Here is a 15,617-nt window from a genome sequence, read left to right as displayed (position 1 = left end):
ATACCCATGTTGGACATCCGACACTTGGATAAGGGTATGGGACATGTGTTTGATACTTTTCATTGGACACTTCTTATATATTTATATTTAATATATATGTATATATTGTTGTATAATTGAGTAAAATACCTTTTTCACACGATATATTACATATTACACCATTTTATTTCAGAAAATAAATTAAAAATATTAAAATATGACCCTTTTTTGCCAAGTCCGAATACCCTTAAATTTGAGATTTGATGGATCTGGCCCTGGATACACAGCTGCACCCGACAGCCGTATCCAAGTCCATGTAACATCTCATCTGATGTATCACCAATGTGTTGGTTTAATGGGCCCCGCGTTTCATGTCTTATACCAATGTATTGGTGGGCATCCAAAGTTTGGTACACCCAAATTTGGTCACCAAAGCACTGTTTTTCATCTTCTTTCATTACTCAATACTTCCCATTCTCTGCTTCTTCTGTCTCCTTTTTTGCTCGTTCCGTACTACTACTTTACTTCAATGTGTGCGTCAATTTTGGTATCAGAGATGCTGATGCCACTCTGAAAATTAATAACGAATTTCACTGCTTTGATTCTGGTTTGTTTTAAGTGTTATCGCTGCCTTTGCTCTCTGGAGTAGAATTCTCCCCAACCAGGGAGAATTGATGGAGATCCTAAAGGAGGCAACAACCAAGAGTTTTGAGTTAATTAGGAGTTTAAATTTGTTTAGGAGATTAATTTGAGTATAGTTATATGTTTTTATTTTTAGCCTCTATATAGGGATTAGTGTAATGAATTTTATTAGATTTTTGGATAATTGAATTGATTTAAGTATTTGCATGCCTCTCTCTCCTCCTTGGCAGATTCTCTTATTTTTGTTTCTTTTCTTACTCTCTTCCCTCCTCCTCTTCTTCTCTTCTTGTTCTTCTTCTTATCCCAGCTGGTTCTACATCACTATGTTAGTGCTTGAAATGATTATCTCATGAGGTAGTTGTTATAAACAGAAATGGGGAGAAATACGTTCTTAAATGTAAGTATTTAAAACTACTGGGTGGCACACTAATGAATTTCTGGTTAAAATTGGTTTAAGCCAAGATTTGACCTTGAACACCTCTTTCATGTTTATTGTGGAGAAAATAACCCTATGCTAGATGGGGTTTTGTTTCAATGAAAAGAATGTCCGCAGAAGATTGCTCCTTTTTTATGTGCCTAACTCTAAAGGGAAGAATTTGTGGAAGCTGATACCAAATTTCTCTGAAAATTTCTAGGAATAATCTCAAAGAAGTCTTGTGAAGTATCCAAGAAAATGGTTGGATTCTAAATATTTTATGTGGGGCTGAAATGTTTCCATATCTTTTTTCAGTTTTCAATGCCAATATTCAGTTGGTCTGGTGTTCGAACTAGGAGATGTACCATCGGTGAGTACATAGGGTAAAGATTGGTGGCCTTTGAAGGAGATAATTCAAAGTAGAACCCTTGTGTGGCTATGAAAAGCTATTTTTAACCGTTCTTTTTGTACCATGTAAAACCAATGAAGTAGCACCTTTTATTATGTTTGGCTATATGTTGATAGAGCTATAATTCCTGAGAAAGTTATGTCTTGGTAAAGAGTGGTAGCCTAGAAAGAAGATATTTTGAAGTATCATTCTTCGTGAGGTATATGTCCTATCTGGTGCTGCTTATTGTTTATTATTATTATTATTATGGGAATCTGCCAAAGTGTTTGATACAATTTCTACTTATAGCTTATGAGGCAAAAATAGTTTAAATAAGCTGAAAAAACTGATTATTGGGAAGCAAAGGGAAAGATGTTTTTAGCTTTTGCTTTATGATTATCAGCTTTCAACTTGCAACCAATAACGATTTATTGTCTTTTGACTCGACTCATAATAGTTGAATTAAATTTGTGTTTTGTCATGTTTATCTTACTTTCTGATGCAACTTTGAAAGCATATAATGTATTCTACCAACAGATACGTGAGGTTCACTAATCTAATTATGCGGTTCATAAGTTGCAGGGTGATGTTCCCAAGCTTTTCTCATGTTTGATCATATTGTAAGTTGAGTGATGAGGCCTTGAAGGCATACAGTGAACTCTATCAACAGAGAGGGGCTTTCTGCAACCTAAACATTTGGTGATATGTAAGTTGCAAGGTACTGTCTCCGAGGTTTGACCCGGAATCTTTCCACTTATTTTTGAAAACACAAGTTTCTGGTCGTTACCTCAGCCACATGAATGTTTTTTATTTTTTATGTTTTCTCACTTATCTCTTTTGTTAATTACGACCCAAGAGTTGTGTAATAAAGTAGGTATTCTATTTGATGAATGGAGCAAATTGGGAGTGCTGGCAAACTCATTGTTCACACTTAAAAAGGTGTAAAAAACTAGTGGAATGGCTTCAACATTAACATAACCTATTAAATCTTTAATTAAGATTTATTCTTGACAGCTCCAAAATGATGGTACAATGGAAAGCTGGTCTTCCTCATCACTTACTATATGTTCCTTCTAATAGATTCACCCATTTTAGGTTTGTCTTAGTTGCTCTCATGTGCTGATTAGGCTTTGCTTAGTGATCACTGTCACTTTCTATTGCAGTGTTTTACAGGTATAGGAAAATAAGACTAAATTTTGTGCGGGCCATCTCCATAGAAAGTGCATCTCTAAAACAAAATGTAGTTATCTATGTGGATAAGCCTTATTACATGATAGTTATCTCTGTGGATAATCCTTATTAGATGATCAAATATTTCAGTTTTATATCCCTGGTGTAGAAAAAGATAGTAATTTTGGCTTATACTAAACATGCATATTAGAAGGCACTAGGATGGAACTGAGAATATATTTTGATGAAGTAACTTGTCCAGAAAGAGACTAGTGATGCTTTACCAAACAAAATAATATTTGCCGATGACAAATCAAATATTTACGGAATTCAGATCATGCACAATATTATGATACTGGATACAATCATCACGTGCATACATATAACTGTTAGAATAGTATATTATTATTTTAGTTACTATTTTGTAATTATTCTATGCCGTAGGGCTCCTCTTGTAATTATTAACTTCATTAATATAAATAGGGGATAATATCCTAATCATACCCTAATATTGAATTCTCTAAAATAACATGGTATCAGAGCCAAACCCTAAAACCTAAATTCCTCACCTATACAGCCGTCAATCACCACAATCGCCACCCTAGAACCAGGCGTCACATCCCTCTGGTTCTCATCATAGAGCCAATCGTCACAGAACCTGGCGTCATAGAACCAATCGTCACACACAGAGCCATCACAGAGCCAGCCGTTGGGCTCTCCTTGCCCAGTCGGGCACTGATGTCAAGCCTCCTGGCCTTAGCATCGTCGGCGAGGGACGAGAAAGGGTGTGTTGTTGTCGTCTGTCCCTGTCGACACTTACCTTTGCTTCGCTGAGTTACGTGATGATGTGAGTTACATTCGGTATTCAACAGCTGCTTCGTTTTTCCTTTTCATCTTAAATTATATATATAGAAATTTCTTATATATATATATATATATATATATATATATATATATATAAAAATAAGAAATCAATGCACTAAAAAAAAAAAAAGAAAAAAAAAAGAAGAGGTTAATGAGATTTTAAGCCTTTAATTTTCTTAGTGGTCATTGTGTTTGTATTCTTCCACCTTCCGGGTTTGTGATTGGCACTAATTTTGTTGAGGGTTCACTAGTACAGTATCTTTGGCAGATTCCACCGTGTGTCCACTACTTCTCAGACACCTAGGAGTGAGAGTTTACCTATACCTATTACTATGACCAATAACCCCAACCCTAGTCTTAAAATCACTACCTCTCTATTTAATGGTCAGAACTATCTCGCATGGTCGTAGAGTTTGACTATGTTTTTGAAGAGCAGAGGGAAGATGGGGTATGTGGATGGCCGGATATAGGCACCCAGCACAACTGACCCGGGTTATGACCAATGAGAGATTACCAACTCTTTGGTTGTGGGTTGGCTTATTTATTCGATGATGCCAGATATTGGCGAGGGCTACTTATCTATGGAGACTGCCCAAGATGTTTGGGATGTTGTGGCTACTACCTATTCCTGTAAAGAGAATTTTTCACAGGCATTTGAGTTACGCCGCTCTATTGAGAGCTCTGTTCAGGGGGAGCAGACGGTTCTTCAGTACTTCACCTTCTTCATTAATGGCTGAGAACGCCTTGATCACCTGCAGGACTATAAGCCTGTTTGCACTGCTGATTCAGTCAGGTACCGGAAGTTTATTGCACAGGAAAGGGTCTTCAAGTTTCTAGCTGGTCTTAATGTAGAGTATGATCCGGTTCAGAGTCGGGTTCTGAGTATGGACACTTTTCTTTCACTTCAGGAGGCCTTTGCCTATGTACAGAATGAGGAGAGTCGTCGGTCTGCTATGATGTCCTCTGTCTCTACCGATTGCTCAGCATCACTGTCTACTTCAAGAGATGGCCTCAGCCTAACTCCTATTCCTCCGTCTGCCGCCTAGGAGTCTGTATTTTGTGATTACTGTAAGAAGCCGTAGCATACTCGTGAGACGTGTTAGAAGCTTCATGAGACTCCATTCGGGAGTCGAGGTGATCCGTCTGGTTCTAGAGGCGGTCGGTCAGGCCAGTCTAGAGGACGTGGCTCCTATCCACGAGCTCATCAGTCTAGTGCTATTGATGCACTTGATTATGCTTCCGTTGGCCAGGCTTCTGATGGTCTTTCTAGCATGACTACTCATGATCTTGAGGATGTTCTGCATCACTTGCTAGACTGTCGTTTGCCCGCTCAGGTAACGTAGCCTCTTCTCCTTGTGTTTTTCTGTCTCATACATCTTTTCCCTGGATTATTGATTCTGGTGCCTCAGATCATATGTCTGGTTTCTCTAACCTTTTCTCTGCCTATATGCCCTCTTTAGGTCAGGACAAAGTTAAGATTGCAGATGGTACTCTTTCTTCTATTTTTGAGGAAGGTTTAGTCCATGTCACTCCTACTTTACCTCTCTTTTCTGTTCTCCATGTTCTCAATTTTTCTGTTAACCTGCTATCCTTGAGTCGTATTACAAAGGATTTGAATTGTAGTGTGACATTTTTTCCTGATCATTGTCTTTTCCAGGACCTTGTCACGAGGAGGACGATTGGCAGTGGTAGTGCAGAAAATAGTCTCTACTTCCTCGATCAACCGGACAGACTTGCTCATTCTTCCACCATGAGTCCTACTACTACCGATGATATATGGCTGTGGCATCGGCGCCTTGGGCATCATTCTTTTTATTTATTTAAACACTTATTTCTATCTATTTTTTCAAACAATAATGTGCCTGAATTTCTTTGTGAGTCTTGTCAACTTGGAAAACAACACAGAGCTTCTTTTGCTCCCAGTTTTAATAAAAGTTTAGTTCCTTTCTCATTTGAGGTCCATTTCGTGTTGTGTCTTTGAAAGGTCATCGCTGGTTTGTTACATTTATTGATGATTTTTCTCGTACTACTTGGGTGTATCTCATGAAAGACAAGAGTGAGATTTTTTCTGTGTTTAGCAATTTTCATAAGATGATTTGTACTCAGTTTGGGATCACTGTCAAAATATTTCGTTTTGATAATGGGTGTGAATACATAGATTCTGGGTTAGGGCAATATTTTTTCTACTCATGGTATTATCCATCAGACCTCTTGCACCAATACCCCTCAACAAAATGGGGTGGCGGAACGTAAAAATCGCCATCTTCTTGAGATGGCTCGATGCATGTGTTTTTCCATGAGTATGTCTCGGTCCTACTGGGGTGACCCTGTTCTCACCGCTGCCCATCTTATTAATCGTCTTCCTACCCAGGTCTTGCAAAAACAAGCTCCTTTTCAAGTCCTCTTAGGTTTCCAGTCCTTGTTTTCTATTCCTCCCAAAATATTTGGTTGTGTCTGTGTTGTCCATAATCACTTTCCTACTTGTGGTAAGTTGGACCCTCGTTCCTTCAAATGTGCTTTCCTTTGGTACTCTCATACTCAAAAGGGGTATAAGTGTTATCACCCTCCATCTCTTAAGTGGTTTGTGTCCATGGATGTCACTTTTTTTGAATCTCAGTCCTATTTTTTGTCCTCTCTGGTGTCCCAGTCCTCCCTTCAGGGAAAGCCTTGGTGTGAAGTGATTCTTATGGTGGAACCAGTTGTTCTTGCACCACCCCCTCCTACTGGGACTACAGAACTCAATGTCACCAAGGATAGGGAAGGGCAAGTTTATGTCAGGGACAAAGGTAGACAGAAAGTTAATTGGATACAAGAGACCACTTCTGCTCCTCTACTGCCATCTCCTGCTCCTAATGAGAGTCCAGGTAACTTTGAATCTCTTGAGTCTATTGATCTTAATATTCCTATTGCCAAGAGAAAGGGTGTGAGATCTTGTACTCAACATCCTATCTCACATTTTGTGTCCTCTTATTTGTCATCCTCATATAGAGCATTTGTGTCAAATATTTTCTCTGTTAGCATTCCTAACCATTTTTAGGATGCTCTTGCTACCTCTGAGTGGAAACTTGCCATGATTGAGGAAATAAAAGCACTTAGGAAGAATGGCACTTGGGAATTGACCGAGTTACCTAAGGGCAAACGACCTGTGGGATGCAAATGGGTGTATACTGTGAAACACAAAGCGGATGGTTCTATTGAGCGTTACAAGGCTAGACTTGTGGCAAAAGGGTTCACTCTGACATATGGCGTTGACTATCAAGAGACCTTTGCTCCCGTGGCTAAGATGAATTCAGTCAGAGTACTTCTCTTTCTAATAGCTAATCTAGATTGGCTACTTCATCAGTTTGATGTAAAAAATGCCTTTATCCATGATGACCTTGAAGAAGAGGTATATATGGATATTCCTCATGATTTTGAGGATTATCAAGACAGAAGGAAAAGTATGCAAGCTTCGAAAGTCATTATATGGTCTCAAATAGTCTCTAAGGGCTTGGTTTGAGAGATTCACTCAGGCTATGATTAAGTATGGCTTCAAATAGAGTCAGGCAGATGACACATTGTTGGTGAAACATTCCTCACTTGGTAAGACTACAACATTCACTGGTTATGTAGATGACATAGTTCTTACGGGCAATGATAGTGAGGAAATTCCTCTGTTGAAGAAACATTTAGCCAGTGAGTTTGCAATCAAAGACTTGGGGAGCTTAAAGTATTTTTTGGGAATTGAAGTTACTCGCTTCAAGGATGAGATATTTATCTCACAGAGGAAGTATGTGCTTGATTTGTTGAAGGAAATTTGAATGCTTGGTTGCAAGGCTTGTGATACTCCACTGGAACCCAATCAAAAATTGGGAGACGATGAAGGAGGAGTAATGGTTGACAGGGGAAGCTATCAGCGATTAGTGGGTAAACTCAGTTACCTATCTCACTCCCGTCCTAATATTGCTGTTGCTGTCAGTGTGGTTAGCCAGTTTATGCATGGTCCTCATCAGTTTCACTTCGAGACTGTCATGAGAATTTTGAGGTACTTTGAAGTCTGTTTCTGGGAAAGGTCTTTATTTTTCAAAGTATGATCATCTTCGTGTGGAATTCTATACAGATGCTGATTGGGTTGGATCAGTGACTGATAGGAGATCGACTTCACGGTATTGCACTTTTGTTGGAGGCAACCTAGTTACTTGGAGGAGTAAGAAACAGAATCTGGTTGCCAGGTCAAGTGCAGAAGCTGAGTTTATAGCTATGGCACAAGGGGTGTGTGAGCTCTTATGGATCAAGTTATTGTTGAGTGATCTAGGTATTGATCAGACGGACTCCATACGGTTATACTGTGATAATAAGGCTGCTATTAATATCGCTTACAATCCAGTTCAACATGACAGAACAAAGCATGTTGAGATTGATCGCTACTTCATTAATGAGAAACTCACTAGTGGCACAATATGTACTTTTGTGTGATCTGGTGAACAACTTGTTGACATCCTCACCAAGGGAGTTGGGAGTACGCCATTTCATGACATCTTAGGCAAGCTGGGCATGAGAGATATCTTCAAACCAGCTTGAGGGAGAGTGTTAGAATAATATATTATTATTTTAGTTATTATTTTGTAATTATTCTATGCCTTAGGACTCCTCTTGTAATTATTAACTTCATTAATATAAATAGGGGATGATATCCTAATCATACCCTAATCTTAAATTCTCTAAAAGAACAATAACAAGCATCAACATTCATACATCCTCAAATCCATTATATTTATCCCAATTAAACAACTAGTACTGAGCTAAAATAATATGTACTAATGACAAATTAAGGTGTTGAATAAATTAAGATTGTGTGTAATACAATACTAGGATTATCATTCATATACATATGATTGTATATCAACATCCATACATCCTCAGACTGATTATTGTGGTCCCAAGTAAAAGATCATGCTTAAGAAAATAGTGCCATCGACTTATACACATAAAACTTCATAGTTAGGTTAGTAGAAGTTGGGGAATTACTTGATTGGGATGTGCAATTTTAAGATTTTATTCCAAAATACCAAATGAATAATGCTATATATATCAATTAGTGTACTAACTAGTGTACTAATTGATGATATGACATAATTTAAGAGGTTTTTAGTATTTGTAATTTGTATAATGACTAGGGTCAATAATAATGTCATAATTAGTGTTGGTACACTAATCGGTGCATGTAGCACCACCGATACCAAATAGAGGGAGAGGGTGTGTTTTCATTAAATTTGCGCAAAACACTTCGGATTAAGTTAGGATCTATATTGCTATGAGTTGAATCACTATTTGAATGACCACCTTACCAATACCGCCACCATTACCACCACTGCTACCATCACACCACCATTACAACAACCACTAGTACCTGTAGACACCCCATTTTTGACCGACCTTAAGACTCAGACGTCGCCGATTGAGCGCTTGGTGATGTTGCATAATGTGCTCGTTCAGAAGTTTCAGAGTCGCGGCTGTAAGCCTTGCCTCCGGACTTCCGAACCCTTTTCTGTGCCTTGTCTCGGTTTGCGAACCAGACTCGGTTTTCTCTGTTTCTTTTCCTGAAAGGAGGGAGAGGTCCCGTAGACCATCTCTCAATGTCCGTAGGCTACATTTGGTGGCCGTAGGCCATTTTTCCCATTTCGGAGTCCGGTTCCCGGTTTTCGGAGCCGTCAGGCCGTGTGCCTCGGTTCGGGACCGCTTAACCACCTCCTATTGCTCTGATTTTTGGCATACATCTTATTTCATCCATTTTGAGGGACACTGGGGGCTGAGAAACCCACTTCGAGGTCGAATACAATTTTCGGTGCTTAACAGCCCATTTCCGGGACCCCGAACTGCGTGTTTTGGCCCCGGAACGTTCGTTTTGCAACGGTTTTTGTTCATTTTTGGCAGGTACCTCTGTTTTATCACAAGGAAGGTCACTGAAGGGTGGGAGGCCAGCAATTGTTGCAGCAACCAGTTATCTCTCCTCCGGGGCCTCCCGGCGCCCGTTTTTGCAACTTCCGGGCTAATGTTGAATACCTTAGAGCTAGCGTTGCCAAATTTCAACCACATATCTGTGATTTACACATCTGGGAGGCCCCTAAAAGTTCATGGCCGGCCATTAAGGTCACCTGACCCTTTTGACCCCTTTCTTCCGGGCTAATGTTGAACCTCTTGGACCTTTTTTCTTGAACTTTCAACCACATATCTGTGATGTACATACCTGAGAGGCCCCTAAAAGTTCATGGCCGGCCAGTAAGTCAACTTGACCCTTTTGACCCCCTCTTTCCGAGCCATTGTTGAACCCCTTGGGCCCACTTTCTTGAAATTTCAATTACATGGTTGTGTTGTACACACATAGGGCTACCTCCCCAATACCTGGCCGGCCAGAAAAGCTGGTTGACCCTTTTGACCCCTAGCCGGCCGGCTAGGGGGTGTGGCCGGCCGGCCACCTCCGGCCAAAGTGAGCGGCCGGCCGTGCTCTCCTCACTGTGCCCTTTCCAGCTGTGGGGCAATATCCCCCAGATATTTTCTGTATCCGGGGGATATTTTGGGAGAGAGTTTTCCTCTCCATTTGACCCCCCTTTTACACCCCTTTCTTGACCATATAAACCAGCTGAGGGTCTTCTTCATAGAGGTTAGAAAAATTCTTCTCCAAGCATAAACCCTAAACTCCATTGTCTTCTTCTTCAATTCTTCAAAAAACCCTAACTTTTTAACCTTCATTCCTTCTACACCACCAAGCTCCACCACCACCATCTCATTTCCAGCAGCTAGGAGGGATTCTTGAAGGCTAGAGAAGCTGCAAATCAACCCAAGAAGCAACAAAAGTTTGGATCTTCAAGGGTAAGTTACACTTTGATCCTTTTGACCCTTTCCTTTGATCTATTTCTAAGCCTCATCTCTTTTTGGTTTCAAGCTTCGGCCCTAACTGAAAAGGGCCATATTTTGGGCTCATCTTCACTTCTCATTAAGGGCTCAACCCTGTTTGAGCCCTCCATAATACACTTGCTTCTTTGACCATCTTGTATGTCATAATTTTGCATGCTATTTTTGACCCATGAGTAATTTATTTTCGAGCATGTGGTAAACTGATTTAGGGCTTATTTTGAGCCCCTCTTCAACATTGGAGAAGGGCTCAACATTGTTTGGTGTTTCCATATGTCACTTGTAGTTATATCCCCTATTTGGCCCCATTTTTGCATAAATTAGTAGCCCTCTTTGTTTCTGTTTTTGGACCTTGGTCCGAACTGAAAGTGGTCTTATTTTGGCCTATACTTCATGTTTCATTCACATTTTTTTTCTGTTTGGTGATTATTTTATACACTTCATGTTTTAGCACCTTTTGAGCCTTATTTTGCATCATATTTTTAGCATGTTTTTATACTGATTTTGAGGCTTCCATATACTGTAAATGTTCATATTTTTGGTCCATATTTAGTGTTGTAGAAGGAAAGTTTTCAGTTTGGGTTTAGCTTATACCACTTGCTTCATTACCCCTATCTTGGTCCCTATTCTTGTATGCTATTTTTGCCATGCTTATACTTGCTGTTTAGCCATGTTTATAACTGGAAAAGTGCTTATTTTGGGACTGTCTAGCTTCTGTATTTGCATTGCATGTCCATGTTGTGCATGTTTAGTATGGCTATAGGCCATTTCGGATGCCTAATGTTGCATTTCGGGTCATTTCCTTGCATTTCATGTCATTTCGCTTCATTTCGGGACTGTTTTCTCTCATATTTTGTTGCTGAAATTCCATTAGTATGCTTGCATATCATTTCCATGTCATTTCATATCATTTTATCATTGCCTCGGTTTGCGTGCCCGTGTGCACGCATTTCGAGGCACTTCATTTTCTGCCATCGGCATCCGATGTGAGTGTGGCTGAGGCTCACTCATGTTGGTATAAGCCCATTTGTCATTTCCATGTTATTTCATCACATCTTATCATTGCCTCGGTTTGCGTGCCCGTGTGCACGCATTTCGAGGCACTTCATTTTCGTCCGCCGGCATCCTATGTGAGTGTGGCTGAGGCTCACTCATGTTGGTATAAGCCCATATCATGTTTCCATGCCATTGCATCGCATTTTGTCATCGCTTCGGTTTGCGTGCCCGTGTGCACGCATTTCGAGGCACTTCATTTTTATCATTCAGCATCCTATGTGAGTGTGGCTGAGGCTCACTCATGTTGGTATAAGCCCACATCATGTTTCCATGCCATTGCATTGCATATGCCATTGCCTCGGTTAGCGTGCCCGTGTGCACGCATTTCGAGGCACTTCATTTTCATCCATCGGCCTCTTATGTGAGTGCGGCTGAGGCTCTCTCATGTTAGTGTAAGCCCATATCGCATTTCATATCATTTGCATTATGTATGTCATTTTCTCGGTTTGCGTGCCCGTGTACACGCATTTCGAGACACTTTATTTTTTGCCATCGGCATCCGATGTGAGTGTGGCTGAGGCTCACTCATGTTGGTATAAGCCCATTTGTCATTTCCATGTCACTTTAGCACCGCCTCGGTTTGCGTGCCCGTGTGCACGTACTTCGAGGCATCTCATTTTCATTGTATCTGCCATCGCCTCGGTTTGCGTGCCCGTGTGCACGTACTTCGAGGCATCTCATTTTCATTGTATCTGTCATCGCCTCGGTTTGCGTGCCCGTGTGCACGCAGTTCGAGGCATCTCATTTTCAGCATTCCGTCATTGTCTCGGTTCGCGTGCCCGTGTGCACGCATTTCGAGGCATGTCATTCCATAGCATTGTGTATGTTAGGATTGTATCTTAGTTGCATTTCATGCATATCATGCATATTGCATCGTGTCCGGAATAAGAGTTAGCCCGGGCACGGGAAACGAGGTACATTTCGTACTCCGAGTGACGGAATGTGTCTCAATTCCCCAGTCACCGACACTCCGGATTATCCATGATGGAGTTAGGTTTTAGCTGTAGTTTCATGTGCATTCATCCTATATTGAGTTGTGCATTTCGACTCCTCGGCCATCATGCCTCGGTATGCGTGATTGGTGGCACGAGGATCGAGACATGCATATATTTGTGCAAATACATTGCTATGCCCCTTTTCTGCTCTCTATTGCAGCAAAACGAGGAATCAACAACTTTTTGGAACTTGGCACGCATTTCAAGAACAGGTGTAAACAGAGGCTAATCGGGGCATTCCGGTGGATTTACGCGCAAGACAGTCCGGACATGCATCATCCACCAGAAGCAAGGCAGTCCCTGGCTTGCACGCCAGTTTATTTGCTTTCTAGTTAATTCATTAATTAATTAGAATTCTGTAAATATTTTGGACTGTGATATTCTTTTATTTTCGGGACTGTAATATTTGGACTGTATTATTTATTCGGACCCTCCGAGTGAGGGCGTAACTGTAATAAGTGTGCGTGTGTGTGATGTATGTCTTCCAACCCCACGTCTTTCTCCCTTTTATTTATCCGCTTTTGATGGTTAGATTAGGGCATATTTCAATTAGCATACAGTATGATAGCATGTTTGCATTCATTCATCTGTTTTGCATGCACCGGGCTCGGCGCATCATACTAACTGCATTGTACTTTCAATTCCAAATTGAATACATGTTAGCTGTAGCATTCCATATGCCATGTTTAAAATAGTCGAGCCTGCTATAGTTGCATTTTGCATGTGTTGCATTAGGCATTTCTGTATACTTAGGGTCATGCATGATTTCTAATACAGTTTTTGTTTTGGCTTGGAGTACTCGGTGAGTTCTATGCTTTAGCATCCTTGCATGCGTGTGAGTGAATGCCATGAATAGCATGCTTACCATGAGGCTATGTGCTTATCTGATATATCTGCCTGAATGCCTGTGGGTGAAGGTTGGGTTATCTGAATTGGAATGAATCATCAAAATGTTTCAAGCCTCCTGTTTCAAGCCAACCTGCGGGTAGCAAACCATTTTCAAAAACAAGCATGAAATGTTTTGTTCCAATTCAGGCGATCCAGTCTATACTTATATGCTGTGATCATCACATAGTAACCTAGGCTAATAACCGGTTTAAGAACTCACAATGTTTTCAAAAATTGATATCATGGTTAGTAGAGGCCGGTCTATGATCGGGCGAGCGGGGGTGCTCACGAAGTGACCTTCCCCAATCGTACCCAAGTTCCCGAGCCGAGGCAACTTTGGTGATGACGGACACGTGGCCTTTTGGCACCGAGTCAGGGTTTCCTAAATTTCCCAAAATAAAATATTTAGGTGGCGACTCTGTTTCTGGCAAAGCAGTCCATGTTTGGCACTTCTTTCAAAAATCTGTTTTCTTAAAACGATTTGCCGGATTTGGACTCTTTGGTTCAGATTTAGAACCGTGACTGCAAAAGTCGAGTCCGAGTTGTAGCGAGGTCCCCCCGCGGGCTTGTTACAGTACCATAATTTTCAAGCTTGCAACCAAACACAAAAAAACATTTTATGCAGAAGCTGCTTCTCAAAAAGAAAAAGAAAAAAAAGAAAAGAAAGACGAAAAAAAAAAAAATTCACCAAAACAAACGAACTGTGACATTGTCTTAATAGCTTTTTTTAATGGTAGGGGATGAGTTGTAGATAGTCTATATTATCAATGGTCACTAGAACTTCTCAATGGTTACACAATCATTCCTTTGTGGATGTAAGACATTATGATCATGTAGCAAATGGCTTCCATCTCAACCATTACATTTGTAGTTAATCTCTATTGACGATTTTTTTCTTAATGCTTTGACAGGGATAACATAACATTTACAATTTTTTTTTTCCTTGCAGTTCATTACTAGCAACCACAAGAAGATCACTGAGTACTATTGATGAGTATAATGTAAGTTAAGGTTTTACCCAATGACAAAGCTCACATTTACAACTGACATTGGGAGAAGTAGTAGAGCAGAAAATCGTACTCTTGAGGCTGATTCTTGTGGCTAAAGTTCATGCCAGTGTTAGGAGGCTTGATAAATGATATGAGATTTGTGGATATTTTATCATGAAATATGTTTTAAAATATACTATATGTCATCCACACAAGCCTCCAAACATTAGGGGTCTATATACTCAATCGACTTACATGTATCATAGCAAAGTGTTGTGCAGAGCTAAATGCTGCATCGTACAGTGAAATGTGGTGGGAACCACCTTTAAAATCTATACGAGCCACCTCTTGAATCTCTTGTATGTTGTGATATAGAGACATCTCCTTTCGTTAGCCACCATAAGACCTTTTGTTTGAAGTCCATATTTCAACATGTCTCTTCTCCGCTACTAGTGGATGAACACAATATGGCTATGAGATGTGATATGCGTGTTTTGGTACTATTATTGTTGATTACATGTTTCATATGGGAATCATTGTGATTATAATTTGAGAAGATTTTGAGACTATGGGTTTTGTGATACTCTTTTCTTTTGGATAGATGTTCTTCTATATCCGTAGAATAAATAGAACTTGCTCTATTATCAGGTTATTCACTGAACTTGTAAAGTTCACCTTGTTGGTTGCATGATTTTAGGTGGTGGAACCTAGAGACCTTAGAGACTTTGACGGGGCTTCTATTTGTACACCACCTCTTTTCTCAGTTCACACCATTCTATTCGTTCAAATATCAACCATCAAACAAGAATCAATTATTCAGAATGTCTAAAAATCACTAAAATAGGGTTTCAATTATGTCACACATGATCCTAGGTACTTTTGGGGATGGAGTAGAAGAGAGAAGATTCTTGAATGAGAAAATGGATTTATTGACTTCAAAAGAATTGAATGAGGAACTCTATGAGATGAAATTCTCATTTACAAGTCTGCATGGTCTTAGTATGGTGAAAAACACTCTCTCAACTCCTCTTGCATGGGGTTACACCCATTTCTTCACATGGATCTAGGTTATCCTTGTGTCATTTCTTCACATTTTAGTCTTTAATTTGTAACTCGGGATGACATTAACCTTTTTTGGTTTTTTTTTTAATTTTCTTTCGAATGTAACAAAAATTTGAATTTATATTGCATTTTACATGGTTTAAAAAATTTCATTAGGGATAAATAATGTGTTTAGAAATCGATGCTATTTAGGGTAATTACCCAAAAAAAAACTTGGGTTTTACCTTGCCTTACAAATTAAACCTTAGGTTTGTGATTTTGTCAATTAAAAAACCCTT

The 15,617-nt window shown here is 39.9% G+C and overlaps 3 long non-coding RNA genes across 3 annotated transcripts; 2 read left to right on the top strand and 1 right to left on the bottom strand.

The window, feature by feature from the left end:
- Nucleotides 1–600: 600 nt before the first annotated feature.
- LOC145820697 (uncharacterized) lies at nucleotides 601–14,846 on the top strand. Its single transcript, XR_014362757.1, has 2 exons — nucleotides 601–2,142; nucleotides 14,238–14,846. It is a non-coding gene; the product is annotated as an uncharacterized LOC145820697 (long non-coding RNA).
- On the top strand, nucleotides 4,868–5,411 carry LOC145820699 (uncharacterized). The gene is made up of 2 exons (XR_014362759.1): nucleotides 4,868–4,972; nucleotides 5,116–5,411. It is a non-coding gene; the product is annotated as an uncharacterized LOC145820699 (long non-coding RNA).
- Nucleotides 5,114–14,242, bottom strand: LOC145820698 (uncharacterized). Its single transcript, XR_014362758.1, has 2 exons — nucleotides 13,867–14,242; nucleotides 5,114–8,847 (listed from the first exon to the last, which is right to left on the bottom strand). It is a non-coding gene; the product is annotated as an uncharacterized LOC145820698 (long non-coding RNA).
- Nucleotides 14,847–15,617: the final 771 nt, after the last annotated feature.

This window comes from Camellia sinensis, chromosome 2, assembly GCF_055761805.1.
Source record: "Camellia sinensis isolate YWXY chromosome 2, ASM5576180v1, whole genome shotgun sequence".
Lineage (NCBI taxonomy): Eukaryota > Viridiplantae > Streptophyta > Magnoliopsida > Ericales > Theaceae > Camellia > Camellia sinensis.
Note: the sequence above shows the minus strand (reverse complement) of the source record. Positions and strands in the feature narration are given on the sequence as shown.